The sequence below is a fragment of the Chiloscyllium punctatum genome, chromosome 2 (assembly GCF_047496795.1).
Source record: "Chiloscyllium punctatum isolate Juve2018m chromosome 2, sChiPun1.3, whole genome shotgun sequence".
NCBI classification, from domain to species: Eukaryota; Metazoa; Chordata; class Chondrichthyes; order Orectolobiformes; family Hemiscylliidae; genus Chiloscyllium; species Chiloscyllium punctatum.
Window position 1 is genome coordinate 40548996 of NC_092740.1, and position 10573 is coordinate 40559568.

The 10573-nt window shown below is 57.5% G+C and overlaps 1 long non-coding RNA gene across 1 annotated transcript; it reads left to right on the forward strand.

Moving 5' to 3' along the window:
• Nucleotides 1-5556: 5556 nt before the first annotated feature.
• On the forward strand, nt 5557-10138 carry LOC140453082 (uncharacterized). The gene is made up of 3 exons (XR_011952295.1): nt 5557-6902; nt 9756-9813; nt 10073-10138. It is a non-coding gene; the product is annotated as an uncharacterized lncRNA (long non-coding RNA).
• Nucleotides 10139-10573: the final 435 nt, after the last annotated feature.

A 10573-nucleotide genomic window follows, 5' to 3' on the forward strand; every position in this document is an offset into this window, starting at 1 on the left:
CTGCATTGCATCTGAAGTTGATGAAATATTGATCCTCCCCTCTGTGTGGGTCAGAAAAGGCCATTCAGCCCACAATGGTCATCCAATCTATGTCTTTGTACCCATTCAGCCTTGCACCTAGGGGCTTGAGAATGGGGGAACGTTGTCACCCCCTACCGTCACACCCATTCATTCGGGACTGGTCTCCGTTATTCACCAGGAATTCGGAGGAATTTATCCCGAGATCCATCTGCTCCGACTCTCAGCACTGGGCTCTGCTGCCACCGGGTGTTGATTCCCAAACCTGCAGCACCCGATCCCTCAGCACTGACCCTCCGACAGTGCCCACTCCCTCAGCACTGACCCTCCCACAGCGCCCACTCCCTCAGCACTGACCCTACGACAGCGCCCACTCCCTCAGCACTGACCCTCCCACAGCGCCCACTCCCTCAGCACTGACCCTCCAACTGGACCCACTCCCTCAGCACTGACCCTCCCACAGTGCCCGCTCCCTCAGCACTGACCCTCCAACTGGACCCACTCCCTCAGCACTGACCCTCTGACAACGCCCACTCCCTCAGCACTGACCCTCCCACAGCGCCCGCTCCCTCAGCACTGACCCTCCAACTGGACCCACTCCCTCAGCACTGACCCTCCGACAGCGCCCACTCCCTCAGCACTGACCCTCCCACAGCACCCGCTCCCTCAGCACTGACCCTCCGACAGTGCCCACTCCCTCAGCACTGACCCTCCGACAGCGCCCACTCCCTCAGCACTGACCCTCCGACAGCCCCCTCTCCCTCAGCACTGACCCTCCGACAGCGCCCACTCCCTCAGCACTGACCCTCCGACAGCGCCTGCTCCCTCAGCACTGACCCTCCCACAGCACCCGCTCCCTCAGCACTGACCCTCCGACAGCACCTGCTCCCTCAGCACTGACCCTCCCACAGCGCCCACTCCCTCAGCAAAGACCCTCCCACAGCACCCACTCCCTCAGCACTGACCCTCCCACAGCCCCCGCTCCCTCAGCACTGACCCTCCGACAGTGCCCGCTCCCTCAGCACTGACCCTCCCACAGCGCCCGCTCCCTCAGCACTGACCCTCCCACAGCCCCCGCTCCCTCAGCACTGACCCTCCGACAGTGCCCGCTCCCTCAGCACTGACCCTCCCACAGCGCCTGCTCCCTCAGCACTGACCCTCCCACAGCGCCCGCTCCCTCAGCACTGACCCTCCCACAGCGCCCACTCCCTCAGCCCTGACCCTCTCATGGAGTAAACGACGATGTGGGACAATGACATTGCGTGGCCTGCCAAGGGGGTGATGGTGGGTGAAATAAAGAGGGGGAGGGTGAAGAAATGGGGATAAAAAAGGGCGAGGTGGGGGGTGAGAACAGGGGATGGAGTGGGTGGTAATGGTCGTAGATGTTTAGGGGCAAATGGAGGGGGGAGGTAGGTCAGGGTAAATGGGGTATAATGGAGAGGTGCAAATGACGGGGTGGGGGGAATAGATGGGGGAAAAGGAAGGGGAAATGGAGGGGGAGGTGAAGGGGTAAATGGAATGGGAAATGGAGGGGGAGGTGAAGGGGGTAAATGGAATGGGAAATGGAGGGGGAGGTGAAGGGGGGAAATGGAAGGGGAAATGGAGGGGGAGGTGGAGGGGGTAAATAGAATGGGAAATGGAGGGGTAGGTGGAGGGGGTAAATAAAATGGGAAATGGAGGGGGAGGTGAAGGGGTAAATGGAATGGGAAATGGAGGGGGAGGTGAAGGGGGTAAATGGAATGGGAAATGGAGGGGGAGGTGAAGGGGGGAAATGGAAGGGGAAATGGAGGGGGAGGTGGAGGGGGTAAATAGAATGGGAAATGGAGGGGTAGGTGGAGGGGGTAAATAGAATGGGAAATGGAGGGGGAGGTGAAGGGGTAAATGGAATGGGAAATGGAGGGGGAGGTGAAGGGGTAAATGGAATGGGAAATGGAGGGGGAGGTGAAGGGGTAAATAGAATGGGAAACGGAGGGGGAGGTGAAGGGGTAAATGGAATGAGAAATGGAGGGGGAGGTGGAGGGGGTAAATGGAATGGGAAATGGAGGGGGAGGTGAAGGGGTAAATGGAATGGGAAATGGAGGGGGAGGTGGAGGGGTAAATAGAATGGGAGATGGAGGGGGAGGTGAAGGGGTAAATGGAATGGGAGATGGAGGGGGAGGTGAAGGGGTAAATGGAATGAGAAATGGAGGGGGAGGTGAAGGGGTAAATGGAATGGGAAATGGAGGGGGAGTTTGAGGGGTTAAATTGAATGGCAAATGGAGGGGGAGATGAAGGGGTAAATAGAATGGAAAATGGAGGGGGAGATGGAGGGGTAAATAGAATGGGAGATGGAGGGGGAGGTGAAGGGGTAAATGGAATGGGAAATGGAGGGGGAGATGGAGGGGGTAAGTGGAATGGGAAATGGAGGGGGAGATGGAGGGGGTAAGTGGAATGGGAAATAGAGGGGGAGGTGAAGGGGTAAATAGAATGTGAAATGGAGGAGGCAAATTGAATAGGAAATGGAGGGATGGTGATGGGGAGATGAAGGGGGTAAATGGAATGGGAGATGGAGGGGGAGGTGATGGGGAGATGGAATGGGAGATGGGGGGGGTAAATGGAATGGGAAATGGAGGGGGAGGTGGAGGGGGTAAATGGAATGGGAAATGGAGGGGGAGGTGGAGGGGGTAAATGTAATGGGAAATGGAGGGGGAGGTGAAGGGGGTAAATGGAATGAGAAATGGAGGGGAGGTGAAGGGGGAGATGGAATGGGAAATGGAGGGGGAGGTGAAGGGGGTAAATGGAATGGGAAATGGAGGGATGTGTGAAGGGGGTAAATGGAATGGGAAATGGAGTGGGAGGTGGAGGGGGTAAATGGAATGGGAAATGGAGGGATGTGTGAAGGGGGTAAATGGAATGGGAAATGGAGGGGGAGGTGGAGGGAGTAAATGGAATGGGAAATGGAGGGGGAGGAGAAGAGGAGATGAAGGGGGTAAATGGAATGGGAACTGGGGTGGAGGTGAAGGGGTAAATGGAATGGAAAACGGAGGGGGAGATGGAGGGGGATAAATGGAATGGGAAATGGAGGGGGAGATTGAGGGGTTAAATTGAATGGCAAATGGAGGGGGAGATGAAGGGGTAAATAGAATGGAAAATGGAGGGGGAAATGGAGGCGGTAAATGGAATTGGAAATGGAGGAGGCAAATGGAATAGGAAATGGAGGGGAAGGTGATGGGGAGATGAAAGGGGTAAATGGAATGGGAAATGGAGGGGGAGGAGAAGAGGAGATGAAAGGGGGTAAATGGAATGGGAACTGGGGTGGAGGTGAAGGGGTAAATGGAATGGAAAACGGAGGGGGAGATGGAGGGGGATAAATGGAATGGGAAATGGAGGGGGAGATTGAGGGGTTAAATTGAATGGCAAATGGAGGGGGAGATGAAGGGGTAAATAGAATGGAAAATGGAGGGGGAAATGGAGGCGGTAAATGGAATTGGAAATGGAGGAGGCAAATGGAATAGGAAATGGAGGGGAAGGTGATGGGGAGATGAAAGGGGTAAATGGAATGGGAAATGGAGGGGGAGGTGATGGGGAGATGAAAGGGGTAAATGGAATGGGAAATGGAGGGGGAGGTGATGGGGAGATGAAGGGGTAAATGGAATGGGAAATGGAGGGGGAGATTGAGGGGGGTAAATGGAATGGGAAATGGAGGGGGAGGTGAAGGGGGAAAATAGAATGGGAAATGGAGGGAGAGGTGATGGGGAGATGAAGCTGATAAATGGACTGGGAAATGGAGGGGGAGATGTAGTGGTAAATAGAATGGGAAATGGGGAAGATGAAGGGGTGAATGGAATAGGAGATGGAGGGGCAGATGAAGGGGTAAATGGAATGGGAGATGGAGGGGTAGGTGGAGGGGAAATGGTGGGTGAGATGAAGGGGGTAAATGGAAGAGGAGATGGATGGGGAGATGGAATGGGAAATGGAGTGGGAGATGTAATGGATAATAGAATGGGAAATGGGTAAGATGAAGGGGTGAATGGAATAGGAGATGGAAGGGGAGGTGAAGACGTAAATGGAATAGAAGAAGGAGGGGAGATTGAGGGGGTAAATGGAATGGGAAATGGAGGGGAGATTGAGGGGGTAAATGGAATAGAAGAAGGAGGGGAGATTGAGGGGGTAAATGGAATGGGAAATGGAGGGGAGATTGAGGGGGTAAATGGAATAGAAGATGGAGGGGAGATTGAGGGGGTAAATTGAATAGAAGATGGAGGGGAGATTGAGGGGGTAAATGGAATAGAAGATGGAGGGGAGATTGAGGGGGTAAATGGAATAGAAGATGGAGGGGAGATTGAGGGGGTAAATGGAATGGGAAATGGAGGGGGAGAGTTGAGGGGGTAAATGGAATAGAAGATGGAGGGGAGATTGAGGGGGTAAATGGAATGGGAAATGGAGGGGGAGGTGAAAGGGGGTAAATGGAATAGAAGATGGAGGGGAGATTGAGGGGGTAAATGGAATGGGAAATGGAGGGGGAGATTGAGGGGGTAAATGGAATAGAAGATGGAGGGGAGATTGAGGGGGTAAATGGAATGGGAAATGGAGGAGGAGGTGAAGGGGGTAAATTGACTGGGAAATGGAGGGGGGTGAAGGGGGTAAATTTGGGGAAAGGGGGAGAATGAGTTGCATTGAGCTGCAGTGTGGTCCTCCGGCCTGCAGCGGAGCTTGGGGGGCGCTGCGAGCCGAGGGAACTGGGAGGACCGGTGCCCGGTAGCGGTTCCCTTCTTGTCCCTGCCGCGGTCTCCTTGTCGCCCCGGCCGTCCGTTTCCGGTTCGCCCGCCGCCATTTTGAAAAAGGCGGGGAAAAATAATAAAACCCCGATTTTCCGGGGGATCGGGTGGGAATCGACCCGGGGTTACCTCAGGATCCGGGAGATCCACCGAGTGGCCACTCAACCGGGCGGTCATCGCCCGGATTTACCCCGCTTTTCAAAACCGGGGTTTCCTGGGGGTTGTGGGGGAGGGGCGGGATAGCAAGGTCCCTCTGACGTCAGTGGAGGGGGGCAAATAACAGGGAGGTAGGGGTTGGGGGGTAATTGGGATTGGGGGCTAGTGGTGGGAGTGTTGGGTTGGTGGGGGAGGGGTCATTTTGCTTTGGGGGGGACGTTTTGGTGGGATTGGTGTTGGCTGATTTGGTTGGGGCTAGATTTGGAAGGGTTGGTTTGGATGTTCTATTTGGGGGTAGGTTTGGAAGGGTTGGCGTTGGCCGTTCTAGCTGGGGGGTTAGATCTGGTGGGGTTGGTGTTGGCCGTTCTAGCTGGGGGGTAGATCTGGTGGGGTTGGCGTTGGCCGTTCTAGCTGGGGGGTAGATCTGGTGGGGTTGGCGTTGGCCGTTCTAGCTGGGGGGTAGATCTGGTGGGGTTGGCGTTGGCCGTTCTAGCTGGGGGGTAGATCTGGTGGGGTTGGCGTTGGCCGTTCTAGCTGGGGGGTAGATCTGGTGGGGTTGGCGTTGGCCGTTCTAGCTGGGGGGTAGATCTGGTGGGGTTGGCGTTGGCCGTTCTAGCTGGGGGGGTAGATCTGGTGGGGTTGGCATTGGCCGTTCCAGCTGGGGGGTAGATTTGTTAGGAGTCGGTGTTGTCAGTTCTGGTTGGGAGAGTGTTGGCTTTGGTGAAGGCAGGGTTGGGGTAGACCTTTTTTTTGTTGGAGGGTGTAGTTATGGTGATGGTGCCGGTGTCATTTTAGTGGGAGGAGTTGATCTGGTGGAGGGGTAGTTTTAGCAGAGTGGGGCTGGGGTGGTAGTTGTGGTGGGGGCAGAGGTGAGGTGGTAATTTGAGTCGGGTGGGGGTATATTTGGTTGAGGGGTGTGGTGGTGGTAACACAAGGGTAAAAGGGTGCCTGGTCTTCGTGGTGGTTAGGAGTTTGGTGGGGAGAGACGGTGAAGTCCGAGCAGTGGCGTCCGGACGCCCATGAGAGGTGGTCAAGTCCTGGTGGAGGGGTCGTCCGGGACACAGAAGGAGACCTGACTCATCCGTCCCTTCCCGAGGGGGGGGGCGGGGGTAATTTGTGACTCTCCCCACACACGTGCAAGCGCCGTAGTTGCAAAACCCGACACCAAACAGGGGCAAAGGAGCCGAACTCGAGGGCCTGGGTGCGTCCTGAAGTGGGTTACCCAGGGCGAGGTTGCCGAGTCATTCAGGGTGGGGAAAGAGGGTGCCGGGAGGGTGCCTACTCATCCTGCCCCACCCGCCGAGATTTCCCGGCCTGGATCGGCGGAGAGGGCGTTGCACTGTTGGCCGCTGGGAGCGACGTCGGAAACCGCGGCGTTCCTGCCTCCGAAAACCGCGGCCCTCTCGCCGAGGCCGTGAGAGACGCTGGCCGCACGACCCGACCCTCACCGGGAACGTGACGCGGCTCCGGTGAAAATCGGGGAGGGGGAGGGCGGCTCGTCAACCGCGAGGCGCCAAGGGGGCGGCTGATCCAGGCCCAGAGGATCGGCAGAGGCCGCGGAGCCATGTCCGCCACGGAGGACGGGCGCTGGCAGGAAGGTGACGCGGCGGCTGTGGAGGGTGCCAGCCCGGCCAAGGAAGAGACCGCTCCCGCTGGCACTCCGGGGGGAGACGGGAAGGAGAGCGATGGGCGGACGTCTCCCGCCCAGGAAGGCCTGGAGGAGGTGAACGGCCTGGAGTCGGCGAGCGAGGTCGGGTCTCCCTGCCCGAACCGGAGGGGGTCGCCCCTCCCGCGGCGCAGCCGGAGGGCACCCTGCCCAGACCCGAGATGGCGAGGGCAGACCCCAGCAGCACCTTCCACCTGGTGAAGTGGGTGACCTGGAAGGGGAGAAGACCCCACTGATCACGCAGAGTGAGAATGGGGCCCTGCCCCCTCATCGCCATTATCAACATCCTGCTCCTACGCTGGAAGGTAGGGGAGCCTGGCGCTCCCCCCCCCCCCCCCCCCCCCCCCCCCCCACTCCCCGGTCCAAACTCTGCATTTACATATCACCCTCCTTAACCCCTGAAACCATTTGCCTTCAGTATCGGCGCTGAGGGAGGGTCAGCGCTGAGGGAGCGGGTGCTGTGGGAGGGTCAGTGCTGAGGGAGTGGGGGCTGTGGGAGGGTCAGTGCTGAGGGAGCGGGTGCTGTGGGAGGGTCAGTGCTGAGGGAGCGGGTGCTGTCGGAGGGTCAGTGCTGAGGGAGCGGGTGCTGTCGGAGGGTCAGTGCTGAGGGAGCGGGCGCTGTGGGAGGGTCAGTGCTGAGGGGAGCGGGCGCTGTCGGAGGGTCAGCGCTGAGGGGGCGGGCACTGTCGGAGGGTCAGTGCTGAGGGGGCGGGTGCTGTGGGAGGGTCAGCGCTGAGGGAGTGGGCACTGTGGGAGGGTCAGTGCTGAGGGAGTGGGCACTGTGGGAGGGTCAGTGCTGAGGGAGTGGGCACTGTGGGAGGGTCAGTGCTGAGGGAGTGGGCACTGTGGGAGGGTCAGTGCTGAGGGAGTGGGCACTGTGGGAGGGTCAGTGCTGAGGGAGTGGCACTGTGGGAGGGTCAGTGCTGAGGGAGTGGGCGCTGTGGGGGGGTCAGTGCTGAGGGAGTGGGCGCTGTGGGATGGTCAGTGCTGAGGGAGTGGGTGCTGTGGGAGGGTCAGTGCTGAGGGAGTGGGGGCTGTCGGAGGGTCAGTGCTGAGGGAGCGGGCGCTGTGGGAGGGTCAGTGCTGGGGGAGTGGGCGCTGTGGGAGGGTCAGTGCTGAGGGAGCGGGCGCTGTCGGAGGGTCAGTGCTGAGGGAGCGGGCGCTGTCGGAGGGTCAGTGCTGAGGGAGCGGGCGCTGTCGGAGGGTCAGTGCTGAGGGAGCGGGCGCTGTCGGAGGGTCAGTGCTGAGGGAGCGGGCGCTGTCGGAGGGTCAGTGCTGAGGGAGCGGGCGCTGTGGGAGGGTCAGTGCTGAGGGAGCGGGCGCTGTCGGAGGGTCAGTGCTGAGGGAGCGGGCGCTGTCGGAGGGTCAGTGCTGAGGGAGCGGGCGCTGTCGGAGGGTCAGTGCTGAGGGAGCAGGCGCTGTCGGAGGGTCAGTGCTGAGGGAGCAGGCGCTGTCGGAGGGTCAGTGCTGAGGGAGCGGGCGCTGTCGGAGGGTCAGTGCTGAGGGAGTGGGCGCTGTCGGAGGGTCAGTGCTGAGGGAGTGGGCACTGTGGGAGGGTCAGTCCATCTGAATGTGACTATAGACACTGTGTTTCGGTCAGGGGATTAGTCCCCTGTACCCCTTGGATGTGCTCCCTCCTGCAATAAGATCCCAGCTCCCCAAATGGAATCCCATCCCTTGCCTCCAAGAACCTTTTGCCCGAACCTCACCCCCTTGGCCTATTTGGAATCTGTCCAGCCCAACGTCTACAGAAAGCTAAAGACTTGGCGCACACTGCTTGGAGAGTGCTAAAGAATTGTGATGATTTGAGGGAACTCGAATTCTGATTTCACAGAATCCCTGCAGTGTGGTAGCAGGCCGTTCAGCCCATCCACCCTAACCTGGAGGTCCCTGGGCACTATAGATAATTTAGCATGGCCAATCCCCCCTAACCTGCACATCCCTGGGCACTACGGGACAATTTAGCATGGCCAATCCACCCTAACCTGTCCATCCCTGGGCACTATGGGACAATTTAGCATGGCCAGTCCACCCTAACCTGCACATCCCTGGACACTATGGGACAATCTAGCATGGCCAATCCACCCTAACCTGCACATCCCTGGGCACTATGGGACAATTTAGCATGGCCAGTCCACCCTAACCTGCACATCCTGGACACTATGGGACAATTTAGCATGGCCAATCCACCCTAACCTGCACATCCCTGGACACTATGGGACAATTTAGCATGGCCAATCCACCCTAACCTGCACATCCCTGGGCACTATGGGACAATTTAGCATGGCCAATCCACCCTAACCTGCACATCCCTGGGCACTATGGGACAATTTCCCATGGCCAATCCACCCTAACCTGCACATCCCTGGGCACTATGGGACAATTGAGCATGGCCAATCCACCCTAACCTGCACATCCCTGGGCACTATGGGACAATTTAGCATGACCAATCCACCCTAACCTGCACATCCCTGGGCACTATGGGACAATTTCCCATGGCCAATCCACCCTAACCTGCACATCCCTGGGCACTATGGGACAATTTAGCATGGCAATCCACCCTAACCTGCACATCCCTGGCACTATTGGGACAATTTAGCATGGCCAATCCACCCTAACCTGCACATCCCTGGGCACTATGGGACAATTTAACATGGCCAATCCACCCTAACCTGCACATCCCTGGGCACTATGGGACAATTTAGCACGGCCAATCCACCCTAACCTGCACATCCCTGGACACTATGGGACAATTTAACATGGCCAATCCACCCTAACCTGCACATCCCTGGGCACTATGGGACAATTTAACATGGCCAATCCACCCTAACCTGCACATCCCTGGGCACTATGGGACAATTTAACATGGCCACTTTGAGTCTTCACTTGAACCCTTGACGTTTTTAAATGTCTGTGACTATAAACTCAGTCCTTTACTTAAGAGGACAAACAATCCTGTTTCCAGTACACAGTCTCTGTCTTTGCCTCTCTCTCTTTTTGCCAGTTACCTATTGCCAGTTTGTCGGGGGCTACATAAATGCACGTCGGTGTTTAACTTAGAATCGAATCTTTACTGTTGAACAAGACCATCTGTTGAATGTGTTGTCGTGGAACATTTCAGAATGTCTGCAGTCTCCCTCTCTCTCTCTGTCTTGCAGGTGAAGATACTGCCAAAGACTGAGGTCATCTCGGTCGAACAGTTGATGACCCTCCTGGGTAAATATTTACTCAGCCATTCCTCCGCCTTCCTCCATCTACACCCCCCCCCCCCCCCGGCCCTCTCGTCAGCCCCCTCACATTCCAAACTCTGTGTCCCCCCCCCCCACATCTCCTCCCTATCTCTGTGTCACCCCCTACACCCCCTCCCTATCACCGTCGTCCCCTCTGCCCTCGCTCTGAGTGTCAGTATGTTTTACTACGGTGGGAGTTTAAAATTGTTTTCTCTCTCTTCTCCTACCCCCCCCCGCCCCCCAAGGTGACTATATCCTTACCACGAAACCCAAGGAGAACTCCGAGGGACTGCAGCTAAACTTTGAACAGGTAACAAATTTGAAAACGCATCCCTAAACTGTTTTCCCCTTAACGCCTCACTCCCAGAACGTCAAACCTTTTAAAAATAAAACCAGACAGCACGGGGGCTCAGTGGTTAGCGCTCATGGCGCCAAGGACCCGAGTTTGATTCCAGCCTCAGGGCAACTGTCTGTGTAGAGTTTGCACATTTTACCCCCCCCCCCCCCCAACCAACGTGGTTTCTTCTGGATGCTCCAGTTTTGTCCCACATTCACAAAGATGTGCACATTAGGGTGGGTTGGCCATGCTAAATTGTCCCACAGTGCCCAGGGATGTGCAGGTTAGGGTGGATTGGCCATGCTAAATTGTCCCACAGTGCCCCAGGATGTGCAGGTTAGGGTGGATTGGCCATGCTAAATTGTCCCAGAGTGCCCCAGGGATGTGCAGGTTAGGGTGGATTGGCCAT